Below are 16,972 nucleotides of genomic sequence, written 5' to 3' on the forward strand. Positions count from 1 at the left end.
AGGTCTAAGTCCTAATGTGTTATGGCAAACGGATGCCATGCATGTACCTTCATTTGGAAAATTGTCATTTGTCCATGTGACAGTTGATACTTATTCACATTTCACATGGGCAACCTGCTAGAGAGAAGAAAGTACTTTCCATGTTAAAAGACATTTATTACCTTGTTTTGCTGTCATGGGAGTTCAAAAAAAAAAAAATTAAAATGGACAATGGGCCAGAATACTATAGTAAAGCATTTCAAAAATTCTTAAATCAGTGAAAAATTACACATACAACAGGAATTCCCTGTAATTCCCAAAGACAGGCCATAATTGAAGGAACTAATAGAATACTCAAAGCTCAATTGGTTAAACAAAAAAAAGGAAAAGACAGTAAGGAGTATAACACTCTCCAGATGCAACTTAATCTAGTATTCTATACTTTAAACTTTTTAAACATTTATAGAAATTAGACCATCACCCCTGCAGAACAACATCTTACTGGTAAAACGAACAGCCCACAAGAACGAAAACTGATTTGGTGGAAAGATAATACAAATAAAACGTGGGAAATAGGGAAGGTGATAACATGGGGGAGAGGTTTTGCTTTTATTTCCCCAGGAAAAAAAGAGCTTCCAGTTTAGATACCTACAACTTACAGATAAAGTTGTCAACCACCAAGAAAGCAGAGCCACGGACTTGGGCCCAATTAAAGAAGCTGACACAGTTAGCTGAAAAAAGCCTAAAGAACACAAGGGTAATGCAAACTCCAGATAATATGCTGCTTGCAGCCTTGATGATTGTATCAATGGTGGTAAGTCTCCCCCCGCCTGCGGGAGCAACTGCAGCTAATTATACCTGTTAGGCATATGTCCCCTTCCCACCTTTAATTAGGCCTGTCACATGGTTGGAAACCCTGGTTGAGGTTTATGTTAATAGTAGTGTTTGGATGCCTGAGCCTACAGGTACTCGTGGGCCCTCTCACCCAGAGGAGGAAGGAATGTTAATAAATGTGTCCATGGGTTATCAGTTCCTCGCTCTTTGCATAGGGCCAGCTATCAGTTGCCTAAAAGGCTACCGACAACATTGGCTAGCTAAGATTCCAGGTCATAATCAAAGACCAGTATCCTGTCATTTATTTTCTGGATGAAGCCCAGATCATTCACAAAGTTTGGTTCAATTGGAACAGTGTAAGCCCAGAAAACAGAGGTGTCAACAACCTCAATATTGGTCAAAGGATTTAGAAATATTGATTTGGAAGGATTGCATCGCTGATCACGCTGTGGTACTGCAAAATAATTCCTATGGAACTGTTCTTGATTGGGCCCCTAAGGGGATCTTTGCAGTTAATTGTACCAATCAGAATGATAGATGCAAGACAGGACTAAACCAAGAACTATACTATCAAAGAGATGACACCATTTACACTGAAAAACCTGCTCATTTTCCCGTGATTTGGACCAATTTTGGTATGGCCAGCCCACATCCAAAAATGATAAATCCAATCATAGACCCTAAACATCCCGAATCATGAAAGTTAATGATGGCCCAATCTCATATTCAGGTTTGGAAAAACAATATTATATTAATAGAGAAGGTGGGAGACATCAATTTATGTATCAGTTTTCTTCCAACCAAACAATACCCATTCAGAGTTGTGTCAAGCCTCCTTTTATGTTAATGGTCAGAAATATTAATATTCGACCTAATTATCAAACTATTACTGTCAAAACTGTCGCCTTTTCACCTGTATTGGTTGCACATTTGGTGTAAAAACATCTGTGTTGCTGGTGAGGGCTAGAGAAGGAGTTTGGATACCGGTTTCCCTCAATAGACCTTGGGAAGTCTCTCCTTCCATTCATATCGTCACAGAAATGTTAAGGGAGTGTTTACCAAAACAAAAAGATTTATTTTTACCCTTATAATGGTCATTATGGGCCTTATTACAGTCAAAGGTACTGCTGTGGCTGCTGGAATTGCTTTACACTCCTCTGCTCAAACTGTGGAATATGTACATGATTGGCAAAAAAAACTTCCTCAAAATTGTGGAATTCTCAGGTCAAAATAGTTCAAAAATTGGCAAACCAAATTAATGATCTTAAACTATCATTTGGATGAGAGCTAGGCTCACAAGCTTGGAATATCTTTTTCAGTTACAGTATGTCTGGAATATGACAGATTTTTGTATTACACTCCAAGCCTATAATGAGTCTGAGCATCACTGGGACATGGTTAGATGCCATCTACAAGGAAGAGAAGATAATCTTACTTTAGACATTTCAAAATTAAAAGAACAAATTTGCGAGGCATCAAAAGCCCATTTAAATTTGGTGCCAGGAACTGAGGCAATCGTGAAAAGTGCTGATGGTCTTAAAAATCTTTTTTATTTTATTTTAATTATACTTTAAATTCTAGGGTACATGTGCACAATGTGCAGGATTGTTACATAGGTATACATGTGCCATGTTGGTGTGCTGCACCCGTTAACTCGTTATTTACATTAGGTATATCTACTAATGCTATCCCCTCCCCCTCTCCCCACCCCACAACAGGCCCCAGTGCGTGATGTTCCCTATGCTGTGTCCAAGTGTTCTCATTGTTCAATTCCGACCTATGAGTGAAAACATGTGGTGTTTGGTTTTCTGTCCTTGCCGTAGTTTGCTCAGAATGATGATTTCCAGCTTCATCCATGTCCCTACAAAGGACATGAACTCATTCATTTTTATGGCTGCATAGTATTCCATGGTGTATATGTGCCACGTTTCCTTAATCCAGTCTATCATTGATGGACATTTGGGTTGGTTCCAAGTCTTTGCTATTGTGAATAGTGCCGCAATGAACATACGTGTGCATGTGTCTTTATAGCAGCATGATTTGTAATCCTTTGGGTATATACCCAGTAATGGGATGGCTGGGTCAAATGGTACTTCTAGTTCTAGATCCTTGAGGAATCACCACACTCTCTTCCACAATGGTTGAGCTAGTTTACAGTCCCACCAACGGTGTAAAAGTGTTCCTATTTCTCCACATCCTCTCCAGCACCTGTTGTTTCCTGACTTTTTAATGATCACCATTCTAACTGGTGTGAGATGGTATCTCATTGTGGTTTTGATTCACACTTCTCTGATGACTAGTGATAATAAGCATTTTTTAGTGTGTCTGTTGGCTGCATAAATGTCTTCTTTTGAGAAGTGTCTGTTCATATCCTTCACCTACTTTTTGACGGGCTTGTTTGTTTTTTCTTGTAAGTCTGTTTGACTTCTTTGTAGATTCTGGATATTAGCCATTTGCAGATGAGCAGATTGCAAAAATTTTCTCCCATTCTGCAGGTTGCCTGTTCACTCTGATGGTAGTTTCTTTTGCTGTGCAGAAGCTCTTTAGTTTAATTAGATCCCATTTGTCAATTTTGTCTTTTGTTGCCATTGCTTTTGGTGTTTTAGTCATGAAGTCCTTGCCCATGCCTATGTCCTGAATGGTATTGCCTAGGTTTTCTTCGAGGGTTTTTATGGTTTTAGGTCTACCATTTAAGTCTTTAATCCATCTTGAATTAATTTTTGTGTAGGGTGTAAGGAAGGGATCCAGTTTCAGCTTTTCACATATGGCTAGCCAATTTTCCCAGCACCATTTATTAAATAGGGAATCCTTTCCCCATTTCTTTTTTTTTTTTTTTTGTAAGCTTTGTCAAAGATCAGATGGTTGTAGATGGGTGGTATTATTTCTGAGGGCCCTGTTCTGTTCCATTGGTCTATATCTGTTTTGGTACCAGTACCATGCTGTTTTGGTTACTGTAGCCTTGTGGTATAGTTTGAAGTCAGGTAGTGTGATGTCTCCAGCTTTGTTCTTTTGACTTAGGATTGTCTTGGCAATGCTGGCTTTTTTGGTTCCATATGAACTTTAAAGTAATTTTTTCCAATTCTGTGAAGAAAGTCATTGACAGCTTGATGGGGATGGCATTGACTCTATAAATTACCTTGGGCAGTAGGGCCATTTTCACAATATTGATTCTTCCTATCCATGAGCATGGAATGTTCTTCCATTTGTTTGTGTCTTCTTTTACATCATTGATCAGTGGTTTGCAGTTCTCCCTGAAGAGGTCCTTCACATCCCTTGTTAGTTCAATTCCTAGGTATTTTATTCTCTTTGAAGCAATTGTGAATGGGAGTTCACTCATGATTTGGCTGTTTATCTGTTATTAGTGTACAGGAATGCTTGTGATTTTTGCATGTTGATTTTGTATCCTGAGACTTTGCTGAAGTTGCTTATCAGCTTAAGGAGATTTTGGACTGAGATGATGGGGTTTTCTAAATATACAATCATGTCATCTGCAAACAGGCACAATTTGACTTCCTCTTTTCCTAATTGAATACCCTTTATTTCTTTCTCCTGCCTGATTGCCCTGGCCAGAACTTCCAACACTATGTTGAATAGCAGTGGTGAGACAGGGCATCCCTGTCTTATGCCACTTTTCTAGGGGAATGCTTCCAGTTTTTGGCCATTCAGTATGATATTGGCTGTGGGTTTGTCATACACATAGCTCTTACTATTTTGAGATACATCCCATCAATACCTAGTTTATTGAGCGTTTTTAGCATGAAGGGCTGTTGAATTTTGTCGAAGGCCCTTTCTGCATCTATTGAGATAATCATGTGGTTTTTGTCATTGGTTCTGTTTATATGCTGGATTATGTTTATCAATTTGTGTATGTTGAACCAGCCTTGCATCCCAGGGATGAAGCTGACTTGATCCTGGCAGATAAACTTTTTGATGTGCTGCTGGATTTGGTTTGCTTCTATTTTATTGAGGATTTTTGCATCAATGTTCATCAGGAATATTGGTCTAAAATTCTCTTTTTTTGTTGTAGCTCTGCCAGGCTTTGGTATCAGGATGATGCTGGCCTCATAAAATGAGTTAGGGAGGATTCCCTCTTTTCCTATTGATTGGAATAGTTTCAGAAGGAATGGTACCAGCTCTGCTTTGTACCTCTAGTAGAATTTGGTTGTGAATCCATCTGGTCCTGGACTTTTTTTTTGGTTGGTAGGCTATTAATTATTGCCTCAATTTCAGAGCCTGTTATTGGTCTATTCAGGAATTTAACTTCTTCTGGGTTTAGTCTCGGGAGGGTGTATGTGTCCAAGATTTTATCCATTTCTTCTAGATTTTCTAGTTTATTTGCATAGGGGTGTTTATAGTATTCTCTGATGGTAGTTTGTATTTCTGTGGAATCAGTGGTGTTATCCCCTTTATCATTTTTTATTGCATTTATTTGATTCTTCTCTCTTTTCTTCTTTATGAATCTTGCTAGCAGTCTATCAATTTTGTTGATCTTTTCAAAAAACCAGCTTCTGGATTAACTGATTTTTTGAAGGGTTTTTTTTTTTTTTTGTGCCTCTATCTCCTTCAGTTCTGCTCTGATCTTAGCTACTTCTTGCCTTCTGCTAGCTTTTGAATGTGTTTGCTCTTGCTTCTCTAGTTCTTTCAATTGTGATGTTAGGGTGTCAATTTTCGATCTTTCCTGCTTTCTCTTGTGGGCATTTAGTGCAACAAATTTCCCTCTACACACTGCTTTAAATGTGTCCCAGAGATTCTAGTATGTTGTATCTTTTTTCTCATTGGTTTCAAAGAACATCTTTATTTCTGCCTTCATTTCCTTATGTACCCTGTAGTTATTCAGGAGAAAGTGGTTCAGTTTCCTTGTAGTTGAGCAGTTTTGAGTGAGTTTCTTTATCCTGAGTTCTAGTTTGATTACACTGTGGTCTGACAGACAGTTTGTTGTGATTCCTGTTCTTTTACATTTGCTGAGGAGTGCTTTACTTCCAATTATGTGGTCAATTTTGGAATAAGTGGGATGTGGTGCTAAGAAGAATGTATATTCTGTTGTTGGGGTGGAGAGTTCTGTAGGTGTCTATTAGGTCCGCTTGGTGCAGAGCTGAGTTCAATTCTTGAATATCCTTGTTAACTTTCTGTCTTGTGGATCTCTCTAATGTTGACAGTGGGGTTTTAAAATCTCCCATTATTATTGTGTAGGAGTCTAAGTCTCTCTGTATGTCTCTAAGGACTTGCTTTATGAATCTGGGTGCTCCTGTATTAGGTGCATATATATTTAGGATAGTTAGCTCTTCTTGCTGAATTAATCCCTTTACCATTATGTAATGGCCTTCTTTGTCTCTTTTGATCTTTACTGGTTTAAAGTCTGTTTTATCAGAGACTAGGATTGCAACCCCTGCTTTTTTTTTTTTTTTTTTTTTTGCTTTCCATTTGCTTGGTAGATCTTCCTCCATCCCTTTATTTCAAGCCTATATGTGTCTCTGCACGTGAGATGGGTCTCCTGAATACAGCACAATAATGAGTCTTGACTCTTTATCAAATTTGCCAGTCTGTGTCTTTTAATTGGAGGATTTAGCCCATTTACATTTAAGGTTAATATTGTTATGTGTGAATTTGATCCTGTCGTTATGATATTAGCTGGTTATTTTGCTCATTGTTTGATGCAGCTTCTTCCTAGCATTGATGGTCTTTACAATTTGGCATGTTTTTGCAGGGGCTGGTACCAGTTGTTTCTTTCCATGTTTAGTACTTCCTTCAGAAGCTCTTGTAAGGCAGGCCTGGTGGTGACAAAATCCCTCAGCATTTGTTTGTCTGTAAAGGATTTTATTTCTCCTACACTTACGAAGCTTAGTTTGGCCAAATATGAAATTCTGGGTTCAAAATCTTTTCTTTAAGAATGTTGAATATTGACCCCCACTCTCTTCTGGATCTTCTGCCGAGAGATCCGCTGTTAGTCTAATGGGCTTCCCTTTGTGGGTAACCTGACCTCTCTCTGGCTGCCCTTAACATTTTTTCCTTCATTTCAACTTTGGTGAATCTGACAATTATGTGTCTTGGAGTTGCTCTTCTTGAGTAGTATCTTTGTGGTGGTCTCTTTATTTCCTGAATTTGAATGTTGGCCTGCCTTGCTAGGTTGGGGAAGTTCTCCTGGATAATATCCTGAATAGTGTTTTCCAACTTGGTTCCATTCTCCCTGTCACTTTCAGGTATACCAATCAGACATAGATTTGGTCTTTTCACATAGTCCCATATTTCTTGGAGGCTTTGTTCGTTTCTTTTTTCTCTTTTTTCTCTAAACTTCTCTTCTTGCTTCATTTCATTCATTTGATCTTCAATCACGGATACTCTTTCTTCCACTTGATCAAATCAGTTACTGAAACTTGTGCATGCATCACGTAGTTCTTGTACCATGGTTTTCAGCTCCATCAGGTCATTTAAGGTCTTCTCTATGCTGTGTATTCTAGTTAGCCATTCAATTCAATGCCAGACAAAAGTTCAGTGAGGATTTTGGAGAAATTGGCCACCCATTCTAAAATGTATACGGAAATGCAAGGCCAAAAATAATCAAGAAAATTTTGAAATAGAAGAGCCAGAGTAGTTAAGATAGGATGGCATTAGTGGAAACATAGACTATTAGGTCAATGCAACAACTTACTGGGGAGCCTGGAAACAGACTTAAGCATGTATGGAGAGATAATTGCAACTACAAGTAAAGACAATCTCAATAAATGGTGGTGGGCCAATGTAATTTTCATATGAGAAAGAAATAAAAACTGATTCCTATTTCCCAGCAATCATAAAAATAAATTCCTGGTGGAGTGTAGATCACAATAGCAAAACAAAAGAATTTTTTGGAAATTATCAGTGTTTATGTTTATGTTATGAAAATATCAAAGCATATGTTTATGCTTTCCAGATTAGGATATTGGACAAAGGATACTAATAAAAAACAAAAAGTGATCCATTTAACTACATTAAAATTAGATCTCCTGTTTATGGAAAGACACTATTAACAGATCAAAAGATATACAAAAGATTAGAAATACATTAGCTAGATAGAGATAATCTCAAATTCATAATATATGAAGCCATCTCCAAATAAAGTAACGAAGAAAACACAAAACCCATTAGAAAAGCAAGCAAGAATCTCAAAATAGGCAAATCAAAGGCAGGATATCTAAATAAGCAAATAACATGAAAATGTGCTTACCCTCCCTCATTAATTATCAGTGATTAGAAATATTCTTTTAAAACTAAACCTACAATTAAAACTAGATACACACCAGAATGGCACTGCTGGTAAAGGCAAAAATTGGGACAATCATATTGAAAAACTTTTAATATTCTGGCCAGGTGTGGTGGCTCATGTCTGTAATCCCAATGCTTTGGGAAGCCAAGACTAGTGGATTGCTTAAGGCCAGAAACTCATAAGCAGCCTGGGCAACATCGTGAGATCCTGTCTCTACAAAATCTAAAAAATAAATAATTAACCAATAGTCCCAATCTTCTGTAACCTATGATCATGCCACTGCACTCCAGCCTGGGTCTGGGTGACAGAGACTTTGTCTCTGAAAAAAAAAAAAAAAAAAGGCAAAAAGTTGATATTTGATATAATCTACATGAAATGAAAAATGCATATCGTATACTTGAATAACTTCCGTCCTAGGTATAGGAAGTAAAATATTATCAGACAACCCAACAGCTTAGATGAAATTAAATCAGAATGTTGAGCCAAAGAAGCTCAATATAAAATATCCTGTTTAATTCAATTTATATAAAGACAAAAAAAAAAAAAAACAGATAATGGTGCTAACACCATAGGGTCAGATAAAAGTTTCTGCATTGGTTATCTGTGAGCTGCATGAAAAATTGCAAATCAGAAAATTTGAAAACTTAGGCACTTGAAATATCAAATCAAAGTTTCTGAAGATCATAAAAGTCCAGATGTGGTTTAGCTGTGACCTCTGCTTCAGGTCATCTCACAGGCTACAATCAAGGTGACAGCAATACCACACCCTGAAATTTTTTTTACTTAGTTTGGAGTTTATAATTTACTATGATAAATATAAATTTCTTAATCTCTACATAATAAATGGAAAATTTTGTCCTTGAACCTATTTCAGAAACCACCAAAACCAGCTGTTCAGCATGATCTGTTATCATCTTGGCATCACTATGCCAGTCTAATGCTAGGCGGTACAGTTTGCAGAAACCCACTTCCGATACTTTCTATGTAAACAGGTTAGTTTAGTGAGCAAGGGAACTCTCAGGAGATTTGAAAGGCAGAAGCAGAGCCAATGGCATTATTCTTGGGTAGTTATGGCTTCATACACATTAGGTTCAGATATGGAGCTTGGCAGATAGACATATCCAGTTCCACTTGGGCTGTCAGATGGACCTTTAGACTTCTCCACAAGCTCCAGCTTTCCTACCCCCAGCGGTGCTGCAGGCTGAGGTGCTTAGTGACTGTTTATCCCACCAAATGTCTCCTTATCAGACCTTCACACCCCAGTTCTTCCATGTCATGTTCGTCTTACATTCTCAAAATTCCTACATGAAACACATTCTTTCCATAATGATTGATGGTGGCTTTGTTTCCCTGACCAAATCCAGATTGATCTCCCAATATTATATAAGGATAAAATTCTAATAGAGAATGATTTCAACATTTATGAAAGTGTTCACTGTTCTGCGCCCCTACACTTTTCCAACAGTACAAGCACTGGACAAAAACAGATGAGTCATCTGACTAGAAGATGATGTCTATAAAGCCATGGTCTGACAATATTGATTTAGACCATTTTTATTCTACATAGATACACAATACTATGTAAGTTCTTTGTATATCCTGTCATCGTGAACAGACATTTTATAAATGTGTATGAAATATCAAAACAGGCCAGGCACAGTGCTCATATCTGTAATCCCAGCAGTTTGGGAGGATGAGGCAGGTAGATTGCTTGAGTCCAGGAGTTTGAGACCAGCCTGGACTATGTGGTGAAACTCCATCTCCACAAAAAAATACAAAAAACAAACAAACCAAAAAAATGCTGGGTATAGTAACACGCAGCTGTGGTCCCAGCTACTAGGGAGACTGAGGCAGGAGGATCACTTGAGCCCAGCTGCAGTGAGCCGTGGTTGCACCACTGTACTTTAGCCTGGGCAACAGAGTGAGACCCTGTCTCAAAAAAAAAAAAATCAAAACAGAAATTAGGTGATGTATTAATGATGACAACATAAAAGATCACACATTCACACATTATAACAAATTTTATGCTCTGAAAACATTTTTAGAAAGAGCATATATTTACCTATGTTTGGGAAATGTGTCTTGATATTAAATAATTGAAAGTGTTACATTTTCAATGTTCAAAATAGGCTAAGACTTTTATGTACCTTATCTTATATCACTCTCACTAAACTATATGAATTGGATATTGATGTGCTCAATGAGAAGACGACAAAATAAGTCATGGAGTGCTCACAAAGCTGAGGAGTGGCAAAGTTGCTTTCCATTTGTGATATGACAGCACCTCCCTCTAGTGGTGACACCATGCTTTTCCTCCATATTCCTGATGTGACAAAGCTCAAAGTCACAGATTTGATGCCCTTTATTCTTATTTTTTGCTTCCAAATCATTTATCCTCTTCCTTTAGCTTTTTCTTACAGTATGAACACTAGACAAAAACAGTTAACTCATTTGACTAGTATATTGTGTCAATAAATCATGGTCTGACAACATTTATTTTTATTTATTTTCCAACTTTTAAGTTCAGGGGTACATGTGCAAGCATTGTATAGGTAAATTCATGTCACAGGGATTTGGTGTATAAATGATTTTATCACCCAGGTAATTAGCATAGTACTTGATAGGTAGTTTTCAACCCTCACTCTCCTCCCTCAACCCTCAAGAAGGCCCTGGTGTCTGTTGTTCCTTTCTTTGTGTCCTTATGTAATAAATATTTAGCTCCAACTTATAAGCGAGAACATGTGGTATTTGGATTTATGTTCCTGTGTTAGTTTGTTTAGGATAATGAACTCCATCTATGTTGCTGCAAAGGATACAATCTTAATCTTTTTATGGCTGCATAGTATTCTGACAATACTTATTTAGACCATATTTATTTTATACAGATCCAAATGCTATGTAATTTATTTTATGTCCTCTCATCCTGAACAGACATTTTATAGATATATGTGAAATATCAAAAGAGACATTAGGCAAAGTACTAATGATACCAACATAAAAGATAACATTATTACATATTTTGTGCTCTGAAAACATTTTCAGAAGAAGCATACATTTAAATATTAAGTTTGGGAAATGTGTTTTAACACTTAATTTGACAGAGCTGGAAGTGACAGATTTGATGCCCTTCTTCCTCTTCATTGTTGCTTCCTGGATAACTTACCCTCTTTCTTCAGCTCCTCAACCAGAAAACCACAAAACAACAACAAAACAAACACATAAAGTGAAGCACATGTCATTAGGCTGTACTACTCAAAACTCCCTTGCACCAGGCATCCTGGATCTCCCAAGCCCTTTATTCACTGAATATTTTAACAGTTGACCCTTTCTCTCCTTACCACTACTCTTGTTGATCTTTGGGCCCTTTCAGATATGGTAGACAAGCTTCTCCCCAGCCTGTCAGTTCCTTGACCTCCTAATAGCTGAAAGTCTTTTCCATCATCTCACTTCAGCCTGAAACTTTTCCTTACCAGTAACTAAACCTCTTCCATAATCTCAATATCAAGTGTCCCACACAATCAGTCCCTCTCATGACAGCCTGCTTCATGCTGATAGGTCGAATGGTCAATTCTCCATTCTCATTTTATGTCTCAGCAATATGACAAAGATAATCATCCCCCATCTTCCTAGATTCTTGTGAACTTTAGAAACTATGAGACAATAAATGTTTCCGTTCCCTACATTTGGAGGGTATTTCTTATGCAATATAAGAAAATTAATATAGAAACTTTTACTTGACTTGGAAGAGCATAGATTGTTATGGTCTGCTTTTTTTTTTAGACGGAATCTCGCCCTGTCACACAGGCTGGAATGCAATGGTACAATCTCGGCTCACTGCAACCTTCGCCTCCCAGATTCAAGCGATTCTCCTGCCTCAGCCTCCCGAGTAGCTGGAATTATAGGCACATGCCCCCACGCCGGCTAATTTTTTGTATCTTTAGTAGAGATGGGGTTTCACCATGTTGGCCAGGCTGGTCTCAAACTCATGATGGCGTGATCCGTCCGCCTCGGCCTCCCAAAGTGCTGGAACTACGGGCGTGAACTACAGGCTATTGTCTGCTTTTTGTCTTTACATAAACTGAAACATACACCATGTTTTGCTTTATAATTGACTTCCTTAATATGTATTAAAATATATGTGAAAACTTTTGGGGGTTCTGTAATAATATTTCACTAAAGATACTTAGGAGTGGAAGTATTCAGTATATAGTATGCATTTTTTTCACCTCATAGTACACAATATCAAATAGATTTTTAATATGATTGTCACAATTTATACTCTCATCAGCAATATTAAGACCCCCCAATGCTCCATATTCTTGCCATCATTTAGATATGTCAGCCTTTTGGATTATAGTCATTCTAGTGGGTGTATGCAGATTTCATTCACAGTTTAATTTGATTTTCCTTGAGAATAAAAGACAGTTACGGAAGTTGAACATCTGTTCATGTTTGCTGTTCATCAGGATATCCTGTTTTGGATGAACTTATTTAAGACTTTTACTTCTATTTTTTTGTTGATTTGAAGACTGCATTACATATGCTAATTATATGTATATAATATGTTTTTAATCTTTGATTTGCCTTTTCAATCTCTTAATTATGTCTTTGTCAGTTCTCAATGTTAATGTAGTTAAACATATTGACTTTTTTGTTTACACTAATATTATAGTTCTGTATCATGTTTCCCAATCTGGAGAAATAATGTCATTGACTTTTTCTTTTTCTAAAACTTTGATTGTTTTATCTTTCACATTTAGATCTATAATCCACTTGGAATTGACTTGTGTTTAATGTCAGGAGGGTAAGAACAAGGTTTTATTTCTTTCTAACATGTGTATAGAAGGCCTAACACCATTTATTGAGAAGATTCTCCTTTCACTATCATTACCATAAATCAACTCACTATATGTATAAGTCTGGCGATTACATTGAACATATAGATATATTTGTGGGAAAATTAGACTCATAAAATAGTCTTCCAATCCATAATCATGACATGTTCCATCATTTATTAGCCCTTTTTATTCTCTCAGAAATATTGCATAGTTTTCAGTGTATAGTCCTTGGCATATTGTGTTATATTTATTTCTATATTTTGTTAGATAAGTAACTTACTTTGAAGCATAAATACACATATAGAAAAGTGGACACATCATAAATATACAGCTCTGTGGATTTGAACAAACTAAATATATTCAGAATGCCAGCACCCAAAGAAAATTCAGAATATAACAGTTGCCATGAAGTCCTCTTCATGCTCTACCACTTCCTCCTACACCCATCAAGACTACTATCCTGCTTTGGTACTTTAGGCAAACGGAATCTTAGAGTACATATTTCTTAGTATCCAGTATCTTTTACTCAATAGTAAACATGTAAGATTGGTAGATAGTTTTGTGTTTAGCTGTAGGTCAATTATTCTCATTGCTCTATAGTATTTATTATATGAATATATCATGAATTATCACTCAACTCTTGATGAACATTTGAGTACTTTCACTTTTATGTCTAACTCTGGTGTCTGTGGTTACGCAGAGTTTTCCATTATATTCCTATGTCATTTGGTAGTTTTCCAGGGCCAGCCGAGATGATGCTGCATCACTGACGAATCCTTTCCAATAGGACTTTCCCAACCATAATGAAGAAGACCTCTCAGTTTGGGGTTGGTAGTTTAACATAAGATAGAATTGGACATGGTGCCTCATCTACCCTCACTCCCAAATGTAAGACAATTGAGAAAGCACATTTAAGTGTAGTAGATTTAGTTAAAGATGTACGTGTTGGAAGTTTTCTTCCTAAGATTTCTCTGCCCATCATAATTTTGAGGGTAACCACAACCCTTCACTCCACAATAGCCCAGCCGACTTCTATCTTGCTAGTTTCAATCTGTCCTCTCCCATATTCTATCCCTTTCCCTCTACTCACTATCCTGTTTTTCGAAACCAACAAAATTTTTTAACAAAGCAATTTAACAGTCATTTTTTCTTGCTTAGGTATCTGCTGATACTTAAATTCTTGGAGCTATACCTCTTCTCCAATAGGCATTTCAAGTTTGTTTCCAAAAACATACATTTCCCTCTGTATCAGGAATTTTGGAGCCTGACATTAATATTAAACAATGAACCTTATTTTTTGCATTTTTATAATACATTATCCAAATAGCCATTCTGCTACAAGTGAAAAGGAAATTCTACGGAAAACCTATGGGAGTTCCACATAGTGCACAGACACCATTGTTTTGGAAACTTTGTGGCAAAATATGTCACAACAGAGGCATGAGCTTAAATCAAAGTAGGCATTTTGAGAGCCCTGAGGTTTAGGTGAATTTTTAGCAGAGCATCAGCTGCACATGCCATGAAATGTCCTGGCAGTTGAAACAGAGGTAGCCCCAGTGGAAGAATGTTGGGTCTGAAGGCAACTGCAGGTACTTCAGGTACAGTGGTTTATTTAATCCTCAGCAGACGGCTTTTATGAAGAGTTCTATAGATTTATTAAGATAAAGTTATTGTTCTACAAGAACAGAAAAGGAGTGGGTCTTAGAAATAAGCCTATTATGTAAGTAGCTATTCATTGATTTCAGTTTTAATCTCAATCACAATCACAGGAAACATTTCTGGCTGCCTTGGATTGACCAAAGAGCTTTTCTTTGGTCCAGAAACCCTTTATGCAAGACCATATACAATACTGTTTTAAACACAATGACTGGAAGTGCATGCAACTTGCTGGGGACAGAGGAGAAACACCTTTCTTTTGCAGTTGTTTTCAATAGCAAGTGTTTAAGGCATCACTTCTTGAAATCTTTTCACAAAGAGGCTGGTCATTTTAGGAAGCTGGGGATTTCTGGGTACACAGTTTCAGTTCCACAAGATGGAAAAGTCCTAGGCTGTTTGTTGTACAGCAATGTGAACACACTTAACACTACTGAACTGTACACTTAAAACTGGTTATGACGGTAAAGTGCATGTAATATGTAAAGTTCGTTAGAGAAAAATTTTAAAGGAAAAAAGTTAATGCATCAACAAATTGATTGTGAAATTTAAATTGGAATTGAAATGTAGAAAACTACCGAATAATAATGAGACTAAAAAAAAGGTTTTTATACATACAGCAAGAAGCCATGATTGAAAACGAAGACAGTCAACTAAAAATGGCATCTATAAATCAGTGTATATTTGACACACATCCAGTCCAAATCCAGTGCTGGTGCAACTTCAAAACGTGATCCTAATTTTCACTCAGAAAAATTGGTTAATAATAGGAGCCAAAACAATGTATTGGAAAAGAATTAGCTCCAGTGTTAAAACACAATATAAATGAGTCATTTTAGTGTAGTGCTGAGTTTGCTAGAATAAACAGAAAATAGAACAGAATAGATTATTGAGAAACAAATTTAAGTGTATATAAGAACAACTGTCAGGCTATTTTTTTTAGTTCACACATAATAATTGTACATATCTATGGGACATAGAGTGATATTTTGACACATATATATAATGTGTAATGATCAAATCAGGGTAATTGGCATATTCATTGTGAGAAACCATTTTAAATGGCCCATTTTCAAGACACAATAAATCTAAGTACTGGCAGGTAAATGGAACAAATCACATGGCTCATGCACCTAGAAGGTCACAATAAGCAAACAGAATGTAGATGAGGCATCAGTACATAAAAGGGAAGAAAGTTTTGTTATTGGGAAATCGAAACTTAAGTGGGAAAGGGGAAGGAGTATAACCTTATAAGGGGGATAATGAAACTTAGGCGATGTTTGGGAAGATTTTAACCCCATAGTACTCAACCAACAAGGAACTGGGGAAGGGACTTGCATGCTAGGAGATAAATTACCTGTTGTAACTGCCCCATGTGTGCCTGTCTACCAGGTGCCTGATCTTGCAACACCATTATTAAAAGTCTCACTTTCGCTGTTCTTCATGCCTCTAAGTCCATTCTTTAGGTTTGGACGGGTGAGTGTGTTTCTCACATTCATCACCTCGAACATTTATCATTTCTTTGTGTTAGATAGATTCAAAATCCTCTCTCCTAGTATTTTGAAAATATACAATAAATTATTGTTAACTATATTCACCCTACAGTACTATAGCACACTAAAACTTATTCCCCGTATCTAGCTATAATATTGTATCTGTTAACCAACCTCTCCCTACTGTCCTCTCCCCTCTAGCTTTCCCAGCCTCTAATAATCACAGTTCTAATCTCTATTTCCATAAGCTCAACTTATTTTAGCTTTCATATGCATGAGTATTTCTCTTTCTGTGCCTGGCTTATTTCATTTTGATAATGTAGGCTCATCCGTGTTGTCATGAATGACAGGATTTCATTTTTTATGACTGAATACTAATCCACTGCATAGCTACACTACACTGACTTTATGCATTCATTTGCAGATTGATATTTAGGTTGATGCAGTATCAGCTATTTTGATTAGTGCTGCAATAAACACGGAGTGAATATATTTCTTCTGCATACAAATTTCCTTTTTACCTTTTATTTTAAAGGTTTCTTTTAGGTTATGTGCAGTTTTCTTATATAGCTAAACTGCATGTCATGGGATTTTAGTGTACAGATTATTTCATCACCCAGGTAATAGGCATGGTATGCAATAGGTAGTTTTTCAATCCTCTCCCTCCTCTCAACCTCCACCCTCAAGGTGGCCCCAATGTCTGTTGTTTCCTTCTTCCCTTTGGATAAAGACTTAATAGTGGAAAAAACTGAATCATATGGTAGTTCCATCTTTTTAGTTTTTTTGAGAAAGGTCCACACTGTTTTTCATATGGCTTTACTAATTTACTTTCCCACTAATAAGAGTTCTCTTTTCTCCTCATCTTTATTAGTATTTAGCATTTTTTATAATAGCCATTCTAACTGAGGAGAAATGATATACCATTGTGGTTTTGA

The 16,972-nt window shown here is 36.8% G+C and overlaps 1 protein-coding gene across 11 annotated transcripts in view; it reads right to left on the reverse strand.

Moving 5' to 3' along the window:
• The window catches only part of LOC114671702 (uncharacterized), a 205,654-nt gene that overhangs the window by 88,107 nt on the left and 100,575 nt on the right, over positions 1–16,972 (reverse strand). For 2 of the 11 annotated variants that reach the window (XR_013400699.1, XR_013400714.1), the window contains one exon: positions 10,543–11,232. The exons of the other annotated variants lie outside the window; for them this stretch is intronic. The gene's annotated coding sequence lies outside the window, so the exon portion shown is untranslated. Of the gene's footprint in view, positions 1–10,542; positions 11,233–16,972 lie in introns of those variants that run through there. 11 annotated transcript variants of the gene reach the window in all.

This window comes from Macaca mulatta, chromosome 1 (assembly GCF_049350105.2).
Source record: "Macaca mulatta isolate MMU2019108-1 chromosome 1, T2T-MMU8v2.0, whole genome shotgun sequence".
Lineage (NCBI taxonomy): Eukaryota > Metazoa > Chordata > Mammalia > Primates > Cercopithecidae > Macaca > Macaca mulatta.